Here is a 23,383-nt window from a genome sequence, read left to right as displayed (position 1 = left end):
AATAATTTGATGTATTCATAAATCGAATCAAGGTAATTGGAATATTCATCATATTAAATATGTATATCTTTATATTATGTTGGTGTGAAAGTAATAAGTTTTTGCCATTGTAAGTAATGCCAAAACAGCAATTAATTTTGCACCGACCTGATAGGAATATTTGAATTTTTCTCTTCTACTATTTTGAAATGTACAATAGATTAATATTACCTATAGTCACCTTGCTGATCTATCAAACACCAGGTAATATTTCTTCTATTTGAGTGTGTATTTTTACCCATTAATCATCCTCTCTTCATCTCCCTCTCCCCTTATTCCTTTATTGGCCTCTTGTAACCACGATTCTACGCTGTATCTTCATGAGATCCACTTTTTTGGCTCCCACATGTGAATGAAAACAAGGGATATTTGTCTTTCTGCGCTTGGCTTATTTCACTTAACATAATATCCCCAGCTTCATCCAACTTGCTGCAAATGACAAGATTTCATTCTTTTTGTGGCTGAATAATATTTCATTCTCTATATATGCCATAGTTTCTTCATCGGTTCATCCATTAATGAGCACTTAGGTTGATTCCTTATTTTGGCTGTTCGTGAACACTGCTGAAATAAACGTAGGAGTGCAGATATCTCTTATATGCTGACTTCCTGTTTATTGTATGTATAACCAGTGATGGAATTATTGGGTCATATGGTAATTCTATTTTTAGTTTTTTATAAGAACCACCATATTGTTTCCATAGTGGTTGTTCTAATTATATTCCCATCAACAGCATATGAGAATCTTCTTTTGTGCATATCCTTGCCAGCATTTATAATTTTCTTTTTCATAAAGGACATTTTAACTGGGGTATCATATCTCATTCTAGTCTGATATGAATTTCTGTGATGATTAGTGATGAGCATTATTTCATACACCTATTGGCTATTCATATGTCTTTTTCTGACAGGTATCTATTCTGTTCTTTTGCTCATTTAAAAATCTGATTATTCTTACCATTTTCTTTTATTTGCTGTTGTGCTGTGTGAGCTCCTTATATATTCTTGTTATTAGTCCCTTGTCAGATGGATTGTTTGCATATATTTTCTCCCATTCTGGCATTGTCTCTACACTTTCTTTTGCTGCATAAAGTCTTTTTAGCTTGATGTAATCCCATTTGTCAATTTTTGCATTGGTTGCCTCTGTTTTCAGTTTTGCACAAAAAAATCTTAACCTAGACCAATGTGTTGAAGTATTTCCCTAATGTTTTTTGCTAGTACTTTTATAATATTAGATCTTAGATTTAGATTTTTACTTTGTTTTGATTTGATGTTTGTGTATGGTGAGAGACTCAAGTCTAGTTTTATTCTCTGCACACAGTCATTTAATTTTCCTACTACCATTTATTGAACAGACTACCCCTGCCCCAGTGTAAGTTCTTGGTGCATTTATTGAGAATAAGTTGCCTGTAGATGTGTGGCTTTATATTTGGGTTCTCTATTTTCTTCCATTAGCTTATGTGTCTGTTTTCATGCCAGTCCTTTGCTAATCTTGTTACTATAACTTTGTAGTAAATTTTGAAGTCAGGTAATGTTCAGCTTTGTTCTGTTTACTCAGGTTTACTTTAGCTGTTCAGGGTTTTTTGTAGCTCTATGTAAGTTGTAGGATTGAGTTTTTTCTATTTCTGTGAAGGATGTCACCAGTATTTTGATAAAAATTGCCTTAATTCTGTAATTCCCTTTGGGTACTACTGTCATTTTTAATAATATGAATTCTTTCAATCCATGAGCACTAAGATTTTTTCCAATGTTTGTGTCTTCTTCAATTTCTTTCCTCAATATTTTACAATTTTCCTTGTATAGATCTTTCTCAATCTCAGCTACATTGAATTATTGGTATTTTATATTCTCAGTAGGTATTAAAAATGGGATTACATTATTGATTTCTTTTTTCAGATTGTTGGCTGTTGGCATATGTAAATGTTACAGAGTTTTGTTGTTGATTTTGTATCCTGCGATTTTCCTAAACTCATTTATCAGTTCTAAGAGTCTTTTGGTGGATTCTTTAGGTTTCTCTAAATATACGATAAGGTCAGCTGTGTACAAGACTACTTTGACTTTTTCTTTCCAAATTGGATGCCCTTCATTTTTTTCTCTTGCCTAATTGTGGCCAAGACTCCAGTACTATGTTAAATACAAGTGGTGGAAGTGGGCATCCTAGTCTTGGTCCAGATCTTAAAGGAAAGGCTTTCCATTTTCCCCATTCAGTATGATTATGGCTATGAATTTGTCATATATTGCCTTTATACTTTGGAGCTATGTTTCTTCTATACCCAATGTGAAGAGGTTTTCTTTTTTGTGTGTGTGTGCGTGTGTGCGTGTGTGTGTGCGTGTGTATGTGTGTGTGTTTGTTTTGTTTTGTTTTGTATAATAAAGCACTGTTGAGTTTTATTAAAAGCTTTTTCTTGGTTCTGTTAATGTGAAGTACCACATTTATTGATTTGGGTATATTGAACATGCCTTCCATACGTGGGATGAATTCCATTTGATCATGGTGAATGACTTTTTTATCATGCTGTTGAATAAGTTTTGCTAATATTTCGTTGAAGATTTTGGCATCTATATTCATCAGTGATATTGGCCTGTAGTTTTATCAGGGTGGCTTCATAAAATGATTCTGAAAATATATCCTCCTCTTCAATTTTTTTTGGACAATTTGAGTAAAATTGGTATTAATTTTCAAATATTTGGTAGAATTCAGCAGTGAATCCATCAGGTCCTGGACTTTACTTTGGTGGGAGACTTCATGATGGCTTCTAACTCATTACTTTTATGGATTTGTTGAGGTTTTCTATTTCTTCCTGGTTCAATCTTGGTAAGTTATATGTGTACAGAAACTTATCTATTTCCTTTAGGTTTTCCAGTTTGTTGTTCCATAGTTCATAGACATAGTTCATAACAGTCTGTAAGGATTCTTTGTATTTCTGTGGTCTCAGTTGTCTGATTTTATTTGGGTCTTTTCTCTTTTTACTTAGTTATTCTAATGAAAGGTTAGTCAATTTTAGTTATCTTTTCAAAAAACCACCTTACATTTTTTAGATCTGTATTTTAAAAAATTTATTTCTGCTCTTATCCTCATTTTATTTTTACTGATATTGATTGAGGTTGCTTGTTCTTGCTTTTCTAATTTCTCGAAATGCATTATTACGTTGTTCATTTGAAGTCTTTCTACCTTTTTAATGTAGGCATTTATTGCTATAAACTTCCCTCTTGCAACAGTTTTTGTTGTATCTCATAGATTTTAGTATTTTATGTTTCTATTTTCATTTCATTTTAGAAAATTGGTAGTTCTTTATTTCTTCATGTTCAGGAGCATGTTGTTTAATTGTCATGTTTGTGTAATTTCTGAGATGCCTCTTGTTATTGATTTCCACTTTTATTCTACTATGCTCAGAAAAAAAATCTTGATATGATTTCTGCCTTTTAAATTTATTCAGACTTCTTTTATGGCCTTAAATATGGTCTATTTTGGAGACTGTTCCATGTGCTGATGAAAAGAATATATATTCTGCAGTAGTTGAGTAGAATGATCTTCAAATATCAATTAGTCCTCCTTAATCTAGTTTATTGTATAACTTTGATTTTTTGTTGTTGTTGTTGAATTTCTGCCTGGACTATTTGTTTATTACTGACAGTATAGTGTCAACACTACCTACCATTTCAACATCTCTGCCTATTTCTCTCTCTGGATTAATTAACTTTTTATTTACATATGTGGATGCTCTGGTGTTGATTGTATAGCTACTTATAATTTTTATATATTTTTGCTGAATTAACTCCTTATCATTATAAAATAACCTTACGTCCTTTTACATTCTTTGAGTTGTAACCCATTTTGTGGCATATAACTATACCTACTCCTGGTATGGTTTGGTTTCCATTTGTACGAAATATCATTTTTTTAATCCCTTCACATTCAGTCTCTGTGTGTCTTTAGGTAAAGTGGATTTCTTGGAGTGATTTCTTTCTATATCAAGTTTATTAAAAGGGTTTTTAGGGAGATATTGAATGTTAGCAAATACTTTTTCTGTGTCTTTTGATATGATTATTTGATTTTTTTCTTCATTCTATTGATGTGATGTAGAACATGTATTGATTTGTGTATGTTGAACCATCTTTTTAAAAAATTCACTTGATTGTGTTGTATTATCTTTTTGATGTGCTGTTGGATTCAGTTTGCTATCATTTTGTTAAGGATTTTTGCATCTATGTTAATCAGTGGTATTAGCTTGTAGTTTTATTTTGTGCTGTTGTGGGTCCTTGTCTGATTTTTGTATCAGAGTAATGCTGTCCTTGCAGAATCAGTTAGGAAGAGTTACATCTACTTCTATCATTTTGAGTAATTGGAGAAGAATTTGTATTAATTGTTCTTTCAAAGTTCAGTAGAATTCAGCAATGATGCTATCTCATCTTAAAAGCTTCTTTGTTGGAAGACTTTTAATTACTCATTCAATCTCATTACTTCTTATTGGTCTGTTCAAGTTTTCTATTTCTTCTTGGAACAATCTTGGTAGATTGTATGTTTCTAGGTAATTATCCATTTCCCACAGGCTTTTCAATTTTTAGTGTATATCCGTGCATAGTAGTTTTTAATAATCCTTTGTATTTCTGTGGCATCTGTTGTGACATCTTCTTTTTCATTGCTTATTTTATTTTGGTCTTCTCTCTTTTGACTTAGTCTAGCTAAATGTTTGTCAATTTTATTTGTCTTTTTTAAAAAAACTGATATATGTTTTGTTAATCCTTTGTATTTTTTAGTCTTGATTCTTTTTATTTCTGCTCTCATATTTAGTATTTCCTTCGGTACTTTGGGGTTTTGTCTTTTTCTGCTGTCCTAGTTCCTTGAAGTTTATTGCTAGTTGTTTATTTGAAGTCTTTCTAATTTTTTGTGATGTAGGCATTTATGGCTGTATAATTGCTTCTTATTATTGCTTTTACTCTGACCCCTAGGTTTTGGTATGCTGTATTTAACTTTTTATTTGTTCAAGGAATTTAAAATTTTTTATTGTTTTTTTTTCTTTTTTTTCTTTTTTTTTTTTGTTTGTTTCTGAAATAACTTTTTTTTTTTAATTTTATTTTTTTCCCCATTTATTTATTTTATTGCATTTTAGGTTTTGGGGTACATGTGAAGAACATGCAAAATTGTTGCATAGGAACACACGTGGCAGTGTGATTTGCTGCCTTCCTCCCCATCACCTACATCTGGCATTTCTCCCCTTGCTATCTCTCCCCAGCTTCCCACCCCCCACCGTCCGGTCATTCAGAAGCACATTCCTTAATTTTTATGTATTTGTATGATTTTAAATTTTATTCTTTGTTATTGTTGTCTTGTTTTATTTCATGTGGTCAGATAAGTACTTGATATGATTTTGAGGGTTTTGTTTTGTTTTGTTTTTTGTTTTATAGACAGAGTCTTGTTCTGTCAGCCAGGCTGCAGCAATGTCCACTATACATTTGTCTACAGGAGCAATGTCTACTGGACATTTGTCTACTGAAGCAATTTGTCTATTGGACAATGGCATGATCTCGGCTCACTGCAACCCCGCCTTCTGGGTTCAAGTGATTCTCCTGCCTCGGCCTCCTGAGTAGCTGGGACTACAGGTGTGTGCCAACATGCCCAGCTAATTTTTTGGATTTTTAATAGAGATGGGATTTCACTGTGTTAGCCAGCATGGTTTCGATCTCCTGACCTCATGATATTCCTGCCTCTGCCTCCCAAAGTGCTGGGATTACAGGTGTGAGCCACTGCACCTGGCCATGATTTAGATTTTTAAAAATTTTTTGAAAATTACCTTATGTTCTAACATATGGCTGGTTTGGGAGACTGTTCCAAGTGCTGATGAGAAGAATGTGTATTCTTTAGCTGTTCAGTAAAATGTTCCGTAAATGTCAGTTAGAGTCATTTGACCTATGGTACAGTTTAGGTCCTATGTTTCTTTGTTGATTTTCTGTCCAGGTAATCTCTCTAATGCTAAGAGTGAGGTACCAAAGTCCCCAACTCTCCCTTTAGATCTCATAATATTTTGTCTATATATTTATGTGCATATATAATAACAATTGCTGTATTTTCCTACTTAACTGATCCTGTAATCATTATATGATATACCTCCTTGTCATTTTTTACAGCTCTTAATGTCACGTCTGTTTTGCCTGAGTATATGTATAGATACTCCTGCCCACTTTTGGCTTCTATTTGCATTGACTCTCTTTTTCTATTACTTGACTTTCAATTTTTGTGTCTCTACAGGTCAGAAGAATCTGTTGTAGGCAGCACATAGTTGGGTCTTATTTTTATATCCATTCAGTCAGCCTATATCTTTCAAAATGGGAAATTTAATCTGTTTATTATCAGCATTATTATTGATAGATGAAGACTTACTCTTGGCATTTTATTGATTGCTTTTGGTTGTTTTGTATATAATTCATTCCTTTCTTCCTCTCATCTTTTTATTTTACAGTTTGGGTAGATTTCTGTAGCAATAAGGTTTGAATCCTTTCTCTTTTTTGTTTATCAGCTCTACCAGTGAGTTTATAGTTTAACATGTTTTCATAAGGGTAGTTATAATCTTATCACTACCAGATGTAAGATTCTCTTGAACATTTCTTCTGAGGCTACTCTAGTGGTGGTGAATTCCCTGTGTTGCTTCTGTGAAAGTTTTTATTCCTCCTTTATTTGTGTAGGATAGTTTTGCTACATATCCAAGATGGTGAGAAATCTGGTTGCCCATTTTGATTTCACTTTCTTCATTGTAGAAACCATGATTCAGGGGAAATTTTCCACATGCTTAGTGCTATGCAGGTTATGAGTAGGGTCATAATGGACCATATTCATATGGAGGATCATCATGAATATGAAAATTCAATATTCTAACCATACGATCAGATGTTTTTCACTTCTTTTTAGCCTCAAGAACTGTTTCTTTCTTATGCTTGAGTTCTGGGAATAAAGCCAGCCTGAATGTATGCTGCTATTTTGAAACCAACAGTCTCTTGTATTCCTTTTTATTGGATTGTATTGTATATATTTCTATTGATACAATTAAAATCACTCTATAACTCAATGGCCTAGAAAACCATTTTATTTGCTCATGACTCACATTAACACTCTGGTGGTGGCTAAGCGGGGCAGTCCTTCTGGTTTTACCTGGATTACTCATGCACCTTCAGTCAATTGGCAGATTGACTGTGGCTAAATTATGCATGTATTAGTTGGTGCTGGTCCTCCTCATTTTGTCCTTAACAAACCATTCAAGACTTATTTGTATGGTGAAGGAAGAGTTTACAGCAGGAAGAAAAGGGAAATGCTTTTCAAGCCTCTTCTTGCCTCACATTTGCTAATGTCTTGTTAGTCAATGTCCAAAATCACATGGTCAAGCTTAGAGTTAGTGCAGGAGAAGACTGAACAAGGGATGATAAAGACGAAATACAAAGTTATAAGATAAGGGATGATTCCTTATTACTGAGTCTTAACATAGAATGAATCCGGAAATTTATTCCCATCAGCCCAAGTATGGTATGGAAGTATAGAGAGCCAGTGGATTTGAATGAGACATGTCTCAGCAAGAGTAGTACTGACCAGTTATCCAGGACCAGATAGCAATGGGAACATATTGGCAGATGCTAGCCTACATGAATGATGCAGAGGAACAGATAAGTGTCGCCCCATCCTTCTACAACCCCCTAAGTCCTTGGTGCTGTTAGACTCCAAAATATAGACACATTCATAAGAAAAGAAGAGAAATCTTGAGGATCTACAATCCGAGAATAGAGAATGGAATTAGAAACTAAAATGAGCTACTTAAAATATACAACAGTACAATGTTTATATATCTCAATTTATAGGCTCAAATTGGTACCACTACATATTAAATCCTTAATCCATGCAGGTTTTTCTAGAAAGAGTTTCATGGTCACACTTGCTAAATCCTGTGTTTTTCTTTAGGAGGATCAAAATATCTATTAACATATTAGCATCTTAGGAAAAACTTGCAGTAAAGAAATCCACTATTTTCCACATGTGTTTGACCTTGGAGACACTTTTAGAGTAACTCCATTGATTAACAATCCTGAGAACATACATGAATAAACACTGCTCTAAGTTTATTGTCTTAAATCACAGATTTTAGCTTTTTGCTTACCTACTCAAAAACCTTCAATGAATCTCCAATTATTTTTTTTCTAGAAAAATGTCCTTTTGAAGATCCTCCACAATGCAACCTGCTCTTTTAGTCTAATTTTATCTCTGCTGTTTCCCAGTGTAGATCCTTGGCTTTCATAAAGTTCAAACTCTACTCTTTCCTAAACAAGACTTCCTCAAATTTCTAACTATAATCCTCTACTCCCTTTGGTCTCTATATATCCACACACTGGGTAAACCATTTAAGCTCTCCTCTTTACCATGTTTCGTCGGGCATTCAGCTCAAATTCATTATTCCCATATAACACAGGAGGACCTGACCCCAGTAGACATAGTACCGCTGGGAATATGTGGCATATTTATATATTGTCCAGAAAAATAAAATTGTTGTGTTAAATCAGTATATTTTGGGTTTTATATAACATGTTTTTGGTCTAAGAATGTTTAAAATATATTACTTTTAAAGCGTGGCTTAATGTCTACTAAAAATGCATGTATTAATGAATATGTGCAGTTTTCTAAGCATGTAGGGATTTTACATGAATTACTAATACTGGTACACTTCAAAACTGAAGAGATGGAAGAGGACATGAAATTGCAGTGCATAGTAAAAAGAAGTTAATTTGACTAACTTAGTACATTTTTTTGAGATAGGTTTTTTGCTCTGTCACCCAAGCTGGAGTGCAGTGGTGCAATTATAGCTCACTGCAACCTCTAGTTCCTGGGCTCAAGGGAGCCTTAGTCACCCAAGTAGGTTGAACTACAGGTATGTGCCACTGTGCCCAGCTATTTTTTAAAATTTTTGCAGATACTGTGTCTCGCTATTTTGCCCAGGCTAACACTTGATACATTTTTAAGATATGACTTCACAGCTTAGACTTATTTATGAGTGTATACTGGGATATACTATTTTTATTCAGCATGCCAAAAGTGGAATATTGATGTGATATATTTGGGGATAATTGCATTTGCGTGTAAATTATTTTAAACATTTTATCCAACCTGCAGAATAAAAGGGGCAAAAAATATATACCTTGAAATGCGTCTATGAGTTTTTGAGCCAGAAAGTAAGACATGCAAAATCTCTCAAATTTGAAGAGGATATTTAAAAAAAAAAAAAAAAAAAAAGGAAGTAAAGAAAAGCTGGGATTTGACTAATTTGTCAATTGTGACTCATAGAGGAGATTTTTGCCATATGGGAATACTGTGGTTAGTAAATGATAGTTTTCCCCTCAGGATATTCAAGTAAAATAGATCCTTGAGAAAGGCAATTTATTTCTTAATTTTGAAGGAAGATCCTAGGGACTGATAAACTGTGAAAGGACCCAACAGTGTAATCTAGAGTTAGTAAAAGGCAATTAGACTTTCTGATACTGGCCTTTACCACAGCTGGGAGTAAGACTGTGTAATCATTAATCAGTCTGCACATACTGGTATGCTTAATATTAAACGTTTCCAAAAACAGAGGAAGGGTACATAAGATGAATATCATATTTTGTTCCAGAGAGAAAAAAACCCATAGGCTACATGTATCAGAAAACTAGTTCTCATTGATGGTGTGGATTAATTACTATGATATATTGAGTGAAATATATATGTGTGTGTATGTGTGTGTGTAATATATATATATATATATTACACACACACATACACACACACACACACACACACACACACACACACACACTCATTTATTCCACAAAGGCAACATGTAAGACTTTGAGGGATTAGTGTAAAAAGCCTTTTTTCAGAAAGAACTGGGCATTGCCTTTCACATTTTTCCATACTTCTTTCCACATTAGCCAAATGAACCAGTGCCCTAAAGATCTGTAGTGAATGCCAATTCTATTTTCCATGTTTGTTCTATGTTGTATTTGTCCATAGAATGTAGGAAAACACTGATTTTTCTTTTTTGCCTTAGTCCTTAATGTCAATCTTAATTTTTCTGGCTTAGTCCTTCCAAAGAATGAAATTTTTCCTTGGATAAGTAAAAGAAAATGCTAGAAAATAAAATTGTCAAAGAAGAATTATAAGTTTCTAAAATAGAAAAAGAGAAACTACAGGTGTTTATACAGATGTTATAATAAATTTTATTGCAAGGACATATATGATTATTAGCATCTTAACACATATCACCCTATTAGTTCTCCAGTATAGAGCAGAGCTCCATGGGATGAAATAATTTGCATTATCTACAGGAAGGCTGGGGGACCTAAGAAGAAGGACCAAGGAAGAAGGACCTAGGAAGAGGCCACCATGCCCAGCCTCTCCAAAGATTTTTGATTTAAAAAATGCTGTTAGGCTGGGTGCAATGGCTCATGGCTGTAATCTCAGCACTTTGGGAGGCCAACCCAGGTGGATCACTTGAGGCTAGGAGTTCAAGACCAGCCTGGGCAACATAGCAAAACCCCATCTCTACTAAAAATACAAAAATTAGCTGGGCATGGTGGCACACCCCTGTGTGCCAGCTATTTGGGAGGCCGAGGCAGGAGAATCACTTGACCCTGGGAGGTGGAGCCTGCAGTGAACCATGATCATGCCACTTCACTCCAGCTTGGGTAACAAAGTAAGACTCTGTCTCAAAAAAATATATATAGCAGTTAAATCTTGACCTCTTATTCCTAGTGTCCACTATCACACAACATCAAAGGACCAACACTGGAACTTTTGATTATTGCCCAGTGTTCAATTAAACAGTATCTAATATAAAGGTACAAATGCTTTTCCCAATGTTCAATTAAACAATATCTAATATAAATGTAAATACTCTTTTACCTATTTAATTGGCCATTTCTAGATATTATGGTATCTTCTCTTTGTAAGACTAGTACTTGCTCTTTCAATTAGCAAGTTTTTGTCCAGTTGCCTAACTCTCCCAAAAAGAGTTTGTAAAGGTGGATGCCTAAAAATGATTAACATGCTACATTTTCTGCTTTGTGCTATCAAGATTAGTTCAAGATTTAAATATATGTTCTACTATTTCTGATTTGAAAACTAATTACATATTAAATGAAATAATCTAGACCATTGCCTGATTTAAACATTTTATATTATACTGTGTGCTACAAAGAATAAATTAAAAACTTTCTAAAGAAGGCAAATTTCCACTTTTCTATGTTATTACTCATGATATGTTTCAGATAAAACTGGGAGATAAAAAGTTTTGTTTCTTCAAAATAAAAAAAGAACTAGCTGAAAAAGAATTTTTTTAAAGCAGTAAAAACACTAACAGAATAATGGTTACCTCAGTGGAGGGAAAAGGTAATGAGACAGAGAAAAGGTGAAAAAGAAACATCAAGCATATGTGTACTATTTCATTAGTTTAAAAAAAGACTTAAAAATTCTAGCATTATGTCATATGCTTCAGTTATCTATCAAAATATAATTTTATGACATAAATATATAGCCTATGCATGAATTCATGTGTGCCTATGTACATATATATACATATAAACATATAACACATTGCTCAATTAATAACTAAACAAGTGAACTACAAAAATTTATATATATATATATATATATATAGAACCCAAGATAATTCAGTCTCTGCAGAGACTGTCAAAAATTGCCAATGCCGATTGTATTTCAAGTCATCATCACAGGGTATTGGGAAAAGTTTCCAATTAGCAATAATCGCGCCTCAGATAAACCTCATTGGCTATGATACTGCCACTATGCAAAGCTAAAGTACAGAAATTTTTATCACAACTTTATTTTCTTATATTTTTGTGATTTCTCTATATTGATGGATGTGAATCTGATTTACTCAGTCTAGTTGCTATACAATAGTATTCCATTAAATGAATAATGCATTAATCTCTAGATAGATAGATAGATAGATACAGATATATATACTGATCAAAATTCCTGGAGGTTTGCCTAGATTGTTAGTTTTCAAAGGAAGTTTTAAAAAATCATCTCTATCAAAGTTTTTTCTAGATTACTAAATTGTGCTTTGTTTTTGTAATTATCTTCAACTTTCTTATTGTTCTTTTCAGTTCTCTAGCTAACTTCTTAGATTAAATGCTTAATTTATTTTTTGTAATAAATATATTGGAGCTATTAATAACTTCTAGATATTGTTTTACCTGCACCTCACAAATTTTGATTTTGTTTTTAATATTTTAATATTTTTACTATCATTCATCTATTTTATTTTACAGTTTTCTTTGTGTTTTTTTTAAAGCCATTAATTTTGGGGGCTTTGTTTTCTTGTGTCTTACAAACTGTGACCTTTTAATTAATATTTGTAAGTTAATTTCTAATTTAGTTTCCTAGCAATCCGATAATACAGTTTAAATTATTATGATTGTGACTGAGAGCATAGTTACTTTTTTTAAGTTACATGTGATAATTTGATACATTTATATAATGTGTAAAGATCAAATCGGTGTATCCAGGATATCCATCACCTTAAATATTTTTTTCCTTATGCTAGAAATATTCAAATTATTCTTTTCTACCTATTCTGAAATGTACAATAGATTACTGTAAACTATGCCATCCCACTCATTTAACACTAGCTCTTATTTCTTCTATCAAACAGTGCATTTGTACCTATCAATCAATTCCTTGTCATCTCACCTCCTACTACCCTTCGCAGCTTCTAGTAATCACCAATCTACTATCTATAGGCATGAGATCCACTTTTCACCTCCCATGTATGAGAACATGCAATGTTTGTCTTTCTGTGCTTGGCTTATTACTTTAAACATAATGATCTCCTGTTCTATTAATGTTGCTGCAAATGACAGGATTTCATTTTTTATGGCTGAATAAGAGTTTATTTTGTATATATACCACATTCTCTTTGTCCATTCATTCCTTGATGGGTATTTAGACTGTTGCCCTACTTTGGCTATTGTGAATAGGACTGCAATAAACATGAGACTGTAGATATCTCTTTGATATGCTGATTTCCTCTTTGGGGAGATATATATTCAGTAGTGGAACTGATGGATCATATGGTAACTCTATTTTTAGTTTTCTGAGGAACCTCCATGCTGCTCTCCATAGCGGTTGTAATAATAGTGTACAAGGGTCCCCTTTCTCCACATCTTTGCCATCATCTTTTATTTTTAGTCTTTTTGATAAAGGCCATTCTAACAAGGGTGAGAAGATATCTTACTATGTTTTTTATTTATATTACACTGATGATTAGTGATGAGCATTATACTATATGCCTATTGACTGCCTGTATGTCTTCTTTGGGAAATTATCTATTTAGATTTTTTGCTAATTTTTAAATCAGATTTTTTTTTTTTTTTTTTTTTTTTTTTTGCTATTGAGTGTTTGAGTATCTTATGTATTCTGGTTATTAATTGTTTGTCAGATGGGTAATTTGCAAACATTTTCTCTCTATTCTCTGGGTTATCTCTTACTTTTTATAGTTTCCTTTGCTTTACCAAAGCTTTTTAGCTTTATGAAATCCCAATTGTCTATTTTTGCTTTAGTTTTTTATGCTTTTGAGATGTTTGAAAAAAATATTTGCCCAAATCAATATCTTGGAGTGTTTTTCGTAACTTTTCTTCCAGTAGTTTAATGGTTTCCATCTTAGATTTAAGTCTATAACCATTTTTTATTTTATTTTTAAGTATGGTAAGAGAAAGACGTCTAGTTTTATTCTTCTGCATATGGTTACTGTTTGCTTAGCACCACTTATGTCCTTTCCCTATTGTATGTTCTTGGTGCCTCTGTCAAAGATGAGTAGGCTGTAAATGTGTGGATTTATATCTGCATTCCCTGTTCTCTTCCATTGATCCATGTGTCTGTTTTCATGCCAGAGCCATGCTGATTTTGTTCCTAGAGTTTTGTAGTAAATTTTGCAGTCAGGTAATGTGATACCTTCAGCTTTGTTCTTTTTGTTTAAGGTTGCCTTGACTTTTCAGTATCTTTTGTGATTCCATTTATTTTAGGATCATTTTTATTGTTGTGAAGAATATCATTGGTATTTTCACAGGGATTGCATTAATTCTGTGAATTGTTTGAGGTACTATCATCATTTTTAACAATATTTATTCTTCCAGTTCATGAGCATAAAATATCTTTACATTTTTGTTTATGTCTTCTTCAGTTTCTTCCATCAGTGTTGTATAGTTTTCCTTGTGAGATATTTCACATCTTTGGTTAAATTGAATCCTAGGTCTTTTACATTCTTTGTAGATATTGTAAATGGAATTGTTTCCTTGCTTTCTTTATCAGATTACTCACTATTGGTATATATATATATATGCTACTAATTTTTGCATTTTGATTTTGTAGCGTGCAACTTTACTGAATTCATTTAATCAATATTTCTCTTTAGGGTAGTAACATATTATGAGCATGTGAGAGCTTTCCTATAAAGTATATAATCTCTGAAATACATTTAGATTAATAATATACTTACCTGAATGCAATTCAATCAGTAAAGGTGAACCTTCTCTGTTTCACAACTTCTCCTCCAGCTTTTGCAATAGTATACTACAAATTATAACATATACAGCCTACAAAAAAACCCAAAGAACATTTCGATCAGTGTTCCCATTGTAAAGTTAAAAAAGGAAAACAAAACATGTTATATAATTAAAACAGAACATGTTATATAGTTCTAAAAGATATCTTGAATTTATTCATTTATTTGTTTATATCTTATTTTTTTCAAATTCTACATATTACCTTAAGGAGACCATATCCAAAGCATTAACAGAAGAGACTGTTTAGTTCATTAAGATGGGAGCATAAGTGCTTGAGAACAATGAATGGTGGCAGCTGGATCCACTGCTAATCAAAATGACAGCAAACTATTTTTAAACAAATGTAAACGGAAGGTAGGACATGTGTATGAAAACTTAGCTCTTTTAGAAGCAAGAAATTTTTGGTTTTTAAGTAATCAAGGACATAAAGTAGCATAAACATACAATGTTAATCTGCTAAGAAAGAGAATCTCAGCTATTTAAGTAGATTACATGAAAAGTAACAAATAATTTTATCATCACTTAAAAGCAGACTGAATACTCCCACAACAATTTGTCATTTTAACAGAGAGGAAGCCATGTTAACATAATATTTTAGCAGTAAAGAATTCATGGGACTCTTTTCTTTTATCTTATAATTAAACTCATAAAACCTGAGTTAACACTGCCAAAATTTTAACGACTGTCGTTGCTTTTCTTCAGACTCACTTGCAATTGTTATAAATTAAGACAAATAAAGTTTATACAAGCGATGTCCAATCTTGGATGCTTTCTGGGCCACATTGAAAGAAGAAGACTTTTCTCAGGCCACACATAAAATACACTAACACTAACAATAGCTCATGAACTAAAAAAACAAAATCACACACACACACACACACACACACACACACACACAAATCTCGTAATTTTTAAAGAAAGTTTACAAATTTGCTTTGGGCTGCATTCAAAGCCATCTTGGGCTGCATGTGGCCCACAGTCTGATGGTTGGACGAGCATGCTTTATACAAACCTTTTAAACTTTCTCTGTCCATACACATTTTTTCTTTCACTAGTCTCCTTAACTTTCTCGACAACCAGACTCTTTGTTTTAAGACAAAACTACTCACTTTCCCCACTGATGAATAAAAACACATTCAAATACTTTTCATACATACTTGGTCTTTTTCTGAAACCATTGATCCTAGGATAGCTTCAATGTTCATCTTTAACCAGAATATCTAATTTATCTTTTACAAAAAAATTGGAAGTAATTGAGCACACAAAACAAGTCCCTACAGCTGCATGCACAATTTTTACACCTTCTTAAAATGGGAAAAATAAACATGTTCAAAAATATAATCAAAAGGAATAAAATTTTATAACATATGAAAATAATAAGCAAAAATATGGTCTAATATTTGAGCATTTTATCTTGCATAGAAATTATCCAAACATTCTAATATTATCCATTAATTTACCATTAGCCTAGGCTCCTAAAGTTAACTAAAAAACTTGGAAATTATGTTTAAGCAGACTTATCACTTAACATAATTTCTGTTGAATAAAACATTTTTCAGAATTACATTTAAATTTAGTCAAATAAAATTATTTTGAAATTTTTTATAGATTCATGAGGTTCATGTCCTGAGGTATCTCTGCCAAGGTAAGGAAAGGAAAGGAAAGGAAAGGCAAGGAAAGGAAAGGAAAGGAAAGGAAAGGAAAGGAAAGGAAAGGAAAGGAAAGGAGAGGAAAAGATCAACAATTGCTGAAACAATTGTACAGCAAAGTAAACAATTGTACAGCAAACAATCAATAGAGAAGAAACAACCTATGAAATGGGAGAACATATTTGCAAACCATGCATATACCAAAAACATATAATAAATTAAATAAATCAATTGTAAGAAATATATAACCAGATTAAAAATGGGCGAAAGGCCAGGCGTAGTGGTTCACTCCTGTAATCCTCGCACTTGGGAGGCCAAGGTGGGTATATCATTTGAGGTCAGGAGTTGACCAGCCTGGCCAACATGGTGAAATCCTGTCTCTACTAAAAATGCAAAAATTAGCTGGGTGTGGTAGCAAGTGCCTGAAGTTCCAGCTACTGGGGAGGCTGAGGTAGCAGTGAGCTGAGATTGTGGTATTGCATTCCAGTCTGGTCGACAAAAGCATAACTCCATCTCAAAAAAAAGAAAAAAGAATATGAATAGATGATTTCCAAAAGAAGACATACAAATGGGCAACAGGTATATGAAGAAAATTATCAACATCACTAGTCATCAAGGACATGGAAATCAAAACCACAATGACATATCATCTCACATATGTCAGAGTTACTATTATCAAAGGGACAAAATATAAGTGTTGATGAGGATGTGAAGAATAGGGAACCCTTGTACACTACATAAATTGGTATAGACATTATAGAAAACAGTATGAATGTTCCTCAGAAAAACAAAAGTGTATGCATATGATCCAACAATCCCACTACTGGTTATATATCTAAAGGAAATGAAATCAGTATGCTGAAGAGATCTGCATTCATATGTTCATTACAGCATTATTCGCAATATCTGAGATATGAATCAACCCAACTGTCCATAATGGGTAATGAATAAAGAAAATGTGGGATATATAGATAATAAAATACTACTCAGCTACAAAAAAATGAAATTATGCTATGCCATTTGCAATAACATAGATGGACCTGGGACACTTTATGTTAAGTGAAATAAACCAGGAAAAGCAAGGCAAAGGCAAATAGAATCTAAATAAGTCTAAATGAAGAGTAAAATGGTGGTTACCAGAGGCTGACATGTGGGGGTACTGGGAAATGTTGGTTTAAGTGTATCAACTTTCAGCTGGATGGGAGGAAAAAGTTCAAGAGATCTATTATACAGCATGAAGGCTATAGTCAATAACAATAAATTGTATCCTTAAAAATTGCTAGGAGAGTAGATTTTAAGTGTTCTCACCACATACAAAAAATATGTGTGAGGTAATATATAATGTAAAATAGCTCTATTTAGCCATTTCACAATATATGCATATAACAAAACATCATGCGATATACATCATAAATACATAACATTTTTACTTGTCAATTAAAAAAGAAGTTGAATATCTAACAATATTTTAATATATGTAAAATAGTATTAAATTTGTATAAAACCAAAACATAGCTATGAAGCTTACAAGGAAAACTGGTATAAAATAAGAATAACTGACAAACTCACAATTATAGATAAAGCAGACAAAGAAATTAGGAAGGTTAGATCAAGCAGTCAAAGCTCAGCAAGCCTGGTCTAACAGGCATGTGGGGAACCCAACACATAGGGAGCACGTTCATTTCTGGGATACCTAAATCAGTCTTGAAGCATTTCTCAACAATTAAAAGGTGACATATTGGCAAAATTCAATAAAATTATCTCCCCCAAGCATATATATTGAGGAAATTGAAAACTACACTTCTAAATCAGTCTGAAGTGAAAGAATATATAATAAAGGTCCAAATATAGAGAGAAAAAAATGATGAAAATTTTATATTTCAATACTTGTGCAATGGTGCTAAAGTAGTACTAGGAAAGATTTACAGCATGCTTTCCATATAGTTTCCACATATTAGAAACAAAGAAAGAATGAAAGTGTGTGACTTAGATATGCAATATACAAAAATAGAAAAAAACAGTATGTACATGAGAGAAGTAGAATTAATGAAATGATCAAATTAAGAACAAAAAGTAACATAGGCTAATTTTACTTATAAACATTAGAAACAAAATGCTGTATGAAATGTCAAAACAAATCAAGGAATATATACATTTTAAAATGTGAGAAAGTAAGTGTCAGCGTGGATGTGGAACAACTAACTTTCATACACTGCTGCTTGATGAGAAATGTTAAAAATCACTTTGAAAATCTCTTAGCAAATTTTAATAAATTCATAAATTAGGAAATATATCTAAATGAAAGAAGATCTTAGCATTACATTTAAGAATGTTCTAATAATTTGCAAACACCTCAATTTCTCCTCTCATTTTTTCTGGACTGAAATTTTAAAACATTTACTGAATGTCAGTAATTAGGAATTGTCCAAAATGCTGGAAAACACGATTATGCACAAGACAGAGTTCGTGCTATAAAGGGATTCAGGGACAACTTCAATGACAGACCTGAAACTACTAATAGATGAGAACATAGAAGTATCATAGGTATTTACAAAGGAATATGATGAAAAATAAATTGGACATAAAGATTATTCTGCTAATTCTGCTCAAAGAGGTGTCGTCAGAAGGTGCACAGAAAATACTTCCCAAATATGGTGATGTTTAAGTATGACCTTGTAGGATGAATGAGTTTTCCTTGCAAATAGCTTCTGGGGAAGGGTGAAGATAGAATTTTAAATAGAATCAACAACATGAAGAAAGTTTCGAAGATAAGAAAGTGCGTGGTATGTTTGAAGGGTATGTACAGTGATGAAAGAAGAAGCTGAGTAGTTAGCTAGACACAGTGGTGTGCACTTATGACCTCAGCTGTTGTGGAGACTGAGATGGCATTATCACTTGAGCTGGGAGTTTGAGATCAGCCTGGGCAGCAGAGCAAGACCCCTGTCCCATATATACATATGGCTAAACTGAATGGTATGTATGATATTAGAAGGAGAAAAATAGCTACTATGAAATCACCAGTACATCAAATTGTTTTAAATCCACTACTGAAAGAAGTAACTCATTTGCAAAAGAATGTCATGTGACTACTTGAAATTCTAGAGTTAACATATATTACTAACTGCTTAAACATTCCAAGAAATTTCTACTATTTTAATTCAAAACATTTAGGTCATTTAAAAAAGATAATTTTGGTGAGGACAAAATAGAAAAATTTGAAATACTATTTGTGTGTATGTTTCTTTTTAAAATATGTGTTATCTCTTTGGACATTCACTGAATGAGAATGTTCTTCTCTACTGATACTTTTTAAAGAGGTAGCTAACTTACCTGTTGGCTGTCAAAAAAGTAGCATGCATTTTATAATGAAAGGAATTGTGCTATCATCTCAGTTCTGTGTTTAATATGCTTAAACACATATAAAACCCTAATTTAATAGAGCTAATATGCTTAATATTTTTAATTTTTTAAAATTTAAATCGTATATTAGGGTTATGTAGGTTACATACAACAAGATATCCACTTGGATTTTCTTAAACCAAAAGGAATTTGTAATAAGGATATTCAGGTGGAATTCCAAAGGGGACTTGAGCAATCAAGCTCCAGGAATGGTAAAGATGATGATAGCTCCAGAAACCTCGGAAATAAGAGTCTTGTGTCTTCTCAGTTCCATTTTCAAGAATGTAATTCACTGTTGGATCCATCAGCCAAGGTCAGTCTGGCAGGACCATACAGAAGAGCAGCAAGTTAGACCAGTAGGGGGCGGGCTACTTCGCACTGGACCAATACACACGTGAAAACATGAATTTCACGCATGTTTCTTCCTCCAAATAGGGGATCCAAAGAATTAAAACATTTTGTCTTATGAATGAGTGAGTCTAAAGGTCTTGTATTCTTTTCCTCTCACTGAACTTACACATCCTCTTTATCCTAACACTTGTCTATAAAGAAAAGGTATGTAAAAATAGCACAGGCCAAGTTCAAACATTTTCTTTATGTTTTGTTTGGGAAAATATCTGACATAATGTTTGTCAGAGGTGAAATGTAACAGTTGCCAGGGAACTACAGTCAGTGGCTATAAAAAGATTAAGACAGATCTTGTATTAAATGTTATCCTTAGCAAGAAAATCCAGCTAAAGAATGGTAAATGAGAGGGATGACACACACTTACTGTACAAGAGATATGATAAAGAAGCATTTAGTTTGCGGAAATCAAACAGTCCCCGTTTAAGTTTGAATGTAGACTTTCTCTTTGGTCGTACTGTGAAAAGAAGATGGATTTGAGTCATGGAGGAATGGGCTTTGCACTTCCCTCGGCTAAGGAAAAAAAAACTTGAAGAAGCTCAGGAAAGAGCCCAAATGCACACATGTGGAGCTGGCCTGAAGCACTGGAGTGGGTCTTAACCCTGAAGAGTGCTGTAAGGTTACCTGAGGTCTCTGGAAAAGCCCGGAAAAGAGAACGTTGTGCTTCGTAACACAGGCCAATAGCCGGTCACTAACTGAAGCCTTATTGCATCCCAGACACTTCACTGACAATTCTCTTGCTTTATTTTAAATAATCTTCAAAATTATCTGAGGTAAGCATTATTCTTTCCTACAGTTCACAGTTGAAAAAAATTGAGGCTCAGGGAAATCAAGCAGCTTGCTCAAGTAAATGAGAGAGTCAGAATCTGAACCTTAGGCTCGTGCTTTTGGGGCGGCGTTCTCATGACCACACAGACATCCTCTCCTTCGTAAGAAAGCATCAGATGTCCTTGGAAGTTTATGCTTTTAAACGTTGGCTCTGGAAAGTAGTGAGGGACTGACAAGTGGCCCCACATAAAGCCCAAGCCTTTGAACCACATGAATTCACTCTAATACTCCCTATAAACAGATGTCAGCATAAAGAATTTAAGAGGAAAACCAGTCCCTCTGTTGTTAAAAGTTTACCCTAAAATATACCAAGTGATGACAGTTTCTCAGGCAGCACCATACCTTAGTAAAGCACTAACTTTGTGCCATATTAAAGATACATTAACTTTACTGGGGTTATGAATTTGATTATTTTTAAATGGTTGGCAATTTATCAGGTCATATTTGCCAACCCCTTAAGACTTTTCTTGCAACTATAACAAAGGGTACTCCACACTTGTGTAAGTGTGACTATTTCTCTGTTTGTATATCCATCCAAAACAGGGTTCTAGTTCTATGTTCTTATTTCTATGTTTATATATTAGAATTAACAAGGATGTTTACTAGTGTTCTGAGCATGCATGACAAAATCTTTTGTTATAATTTCATATAATTAACTTATAACATTTATATAGGTATATAATTTATATGTTGTAATTAATAATTATAGAAATATAATTAATGGTAATTAATAAATTTAATAACAGGAAGTAACTAATATTTTATAGAATCATGAATTCCCATATCATATGCGTTTTTTCTTCTTTTACACATTTTTTTGTTTTCTAACTTGCATATTGATTATTTATGTATCTCCTCAACTATATCATATACACTATTTGGTAAGGACTGTAACTTAATTGTAGTCCTAGTTTTTGTACTACCGTGGTATTTAGCTTAGCTATGCTAGAGGTTAGCACTCTTTAAATTTTATACCTAAAGATAGTACAGTTAAAATAGTTTTAAGATACATATCTGAGTTTCCCTATCATAGCAATACCTTCTATTGTTTGTTTTCCTTCCAGGGCCTTGTAAATTGCTTCAGAGAAGGATTTTCAAAACTAGACATTGTGCACCTTTTCCAAAATTTTTGCCAAACATGTCATTTGTACTATTATCTAATTGAGTAATATTTTCTTTAAATAAATTTGGAGCCTTTATCTAGAATGCTATCCATGATGGGACTATATAACTCTTGCAAATGAATATCTTGCCTTAAAAAAGTCTTGGTAAAAATTAATACACTGAAAACAAAATTCTAGATTTATATTCTTACCTACCCTTAACTGAACTAAGGGGAGAGAGAGTAGAAATTATTAGAGAAACATAAAATACACACTGGTACTAATATGAGACTTTATACTTCACATAATTAATTAAAAGAAAGTTTTAAACAAAGTAACTTTTTTAAACGATCTAATGTATGCTACTTAATATCATTTTGCTTACTATCTATAATCATTGCTTACAGCCATGGCCCACTTTGGGAAGCATGCCTTATTCCATGACCCCCAAACAGAACATACACCAGACCTGAGTTTATGTCGTCTTTGCTTAACTGCTTGATCTTTGGCAAGATACTTAATTCCTTTCAATCTTGATTCCTTATCATAAAAGAGGGATAATAAGATTTACATTTCAAGATAACTTTGAGAATTTCGGAGGTAATAATCACACCATGTCTAGTCCTGTGCCTGGAATTTATTTAAAAACATGAAGACCTTCCTTATGCCGGTCACTCTCCTTGGTACTCAGGGTACAGAGGAGCATATGACTGAGAAGAGATCTGATTTTAAGCAGCTTACATTCTGTTGAGGGAAAATCGACCATGAACATCTCAGTAAACAAGCAAAGTCATTTCAAGCAGTGATAAAAGGCTCTGAAATAAGTAAAACCAGGCGATGTGAAAGAAAGTGACTGGTATTCAAGAAATACTCATTTCCATCTTGACTCCCTTCCCTATGTGATTAGTATTTAGTACATGGGGGAAAAAATGAAAGCTGCATTAAGAATATGCTTGCTTATTGAAGTAAGGCAGGTGCAAAAAGTAAGTGTGAGTAATAATGGCAGTTAAAAACATATCTGTATGTCCCTGCTTTTAAGCTTCTGGGCTAAGAAATTTAAGATCTTCCTTCTGAAGTTATTTTTTTGTAGAATGTCTGATCTTCTCTTAGAAAACATTTAATTGTTAAATACAGTTGGAGGTTTATCACCTACTTTTGTCATGGCTGTGTATGTGTGTGTGTGTGTGTGTGTGTGTGTTTAATCTCTAGAAGTTATTTTATGTTTGATGGGTTTGATTGATTTAGGAGAGTTGAGAAAATTCGTTTCACATAATTCAAGCCCCTAACATTCTTTTGGAAAAAATAATAATAATTTTTAAATTACCCATATTTTTATTTCTATACAGATTAATTTCACTAGGTAAT

The 23,383-nt window shown here is 33.0% G+C and overlaps 1 non-coding gene across 1 annotated transcript; it reads right to left on the bottom strand.

Moving 5' to 3' along the window:
• Positions 1-11,722: 11,722 nt before the first annotated feature.
• LOC116560932 lies at positions 11,723-11,863 on the bottom strand. Its single transcript, XR_004273212.1, has one exon. It is a non-coding gene; the product is annotated as a U4 spliceosomal RNA (small nuclear RNA).
• Between the last annotated feature and the right edge of the window lie 11,520 nt (positions 11,864-23,383).

Source organism: Sapajus apella, unplaced genomic scaffold (genome assembly GCF_009761245.1).
Source record: "Sapajus apella isolate SASKATOON/1434 unplaced genomic scaffold, GSC_monkey_1.0 scaffold27, whole genome shotgun sequence".
Classification (NCBI taxonomy): Eukaryota; Metazoa; Chordata; class Mammalia; order Primates; family Cebidae; genus Sapajus; species Sapajus apella.
This window is presented reverse-complemented; position numbering and strand designations above follow the sequence as displayed.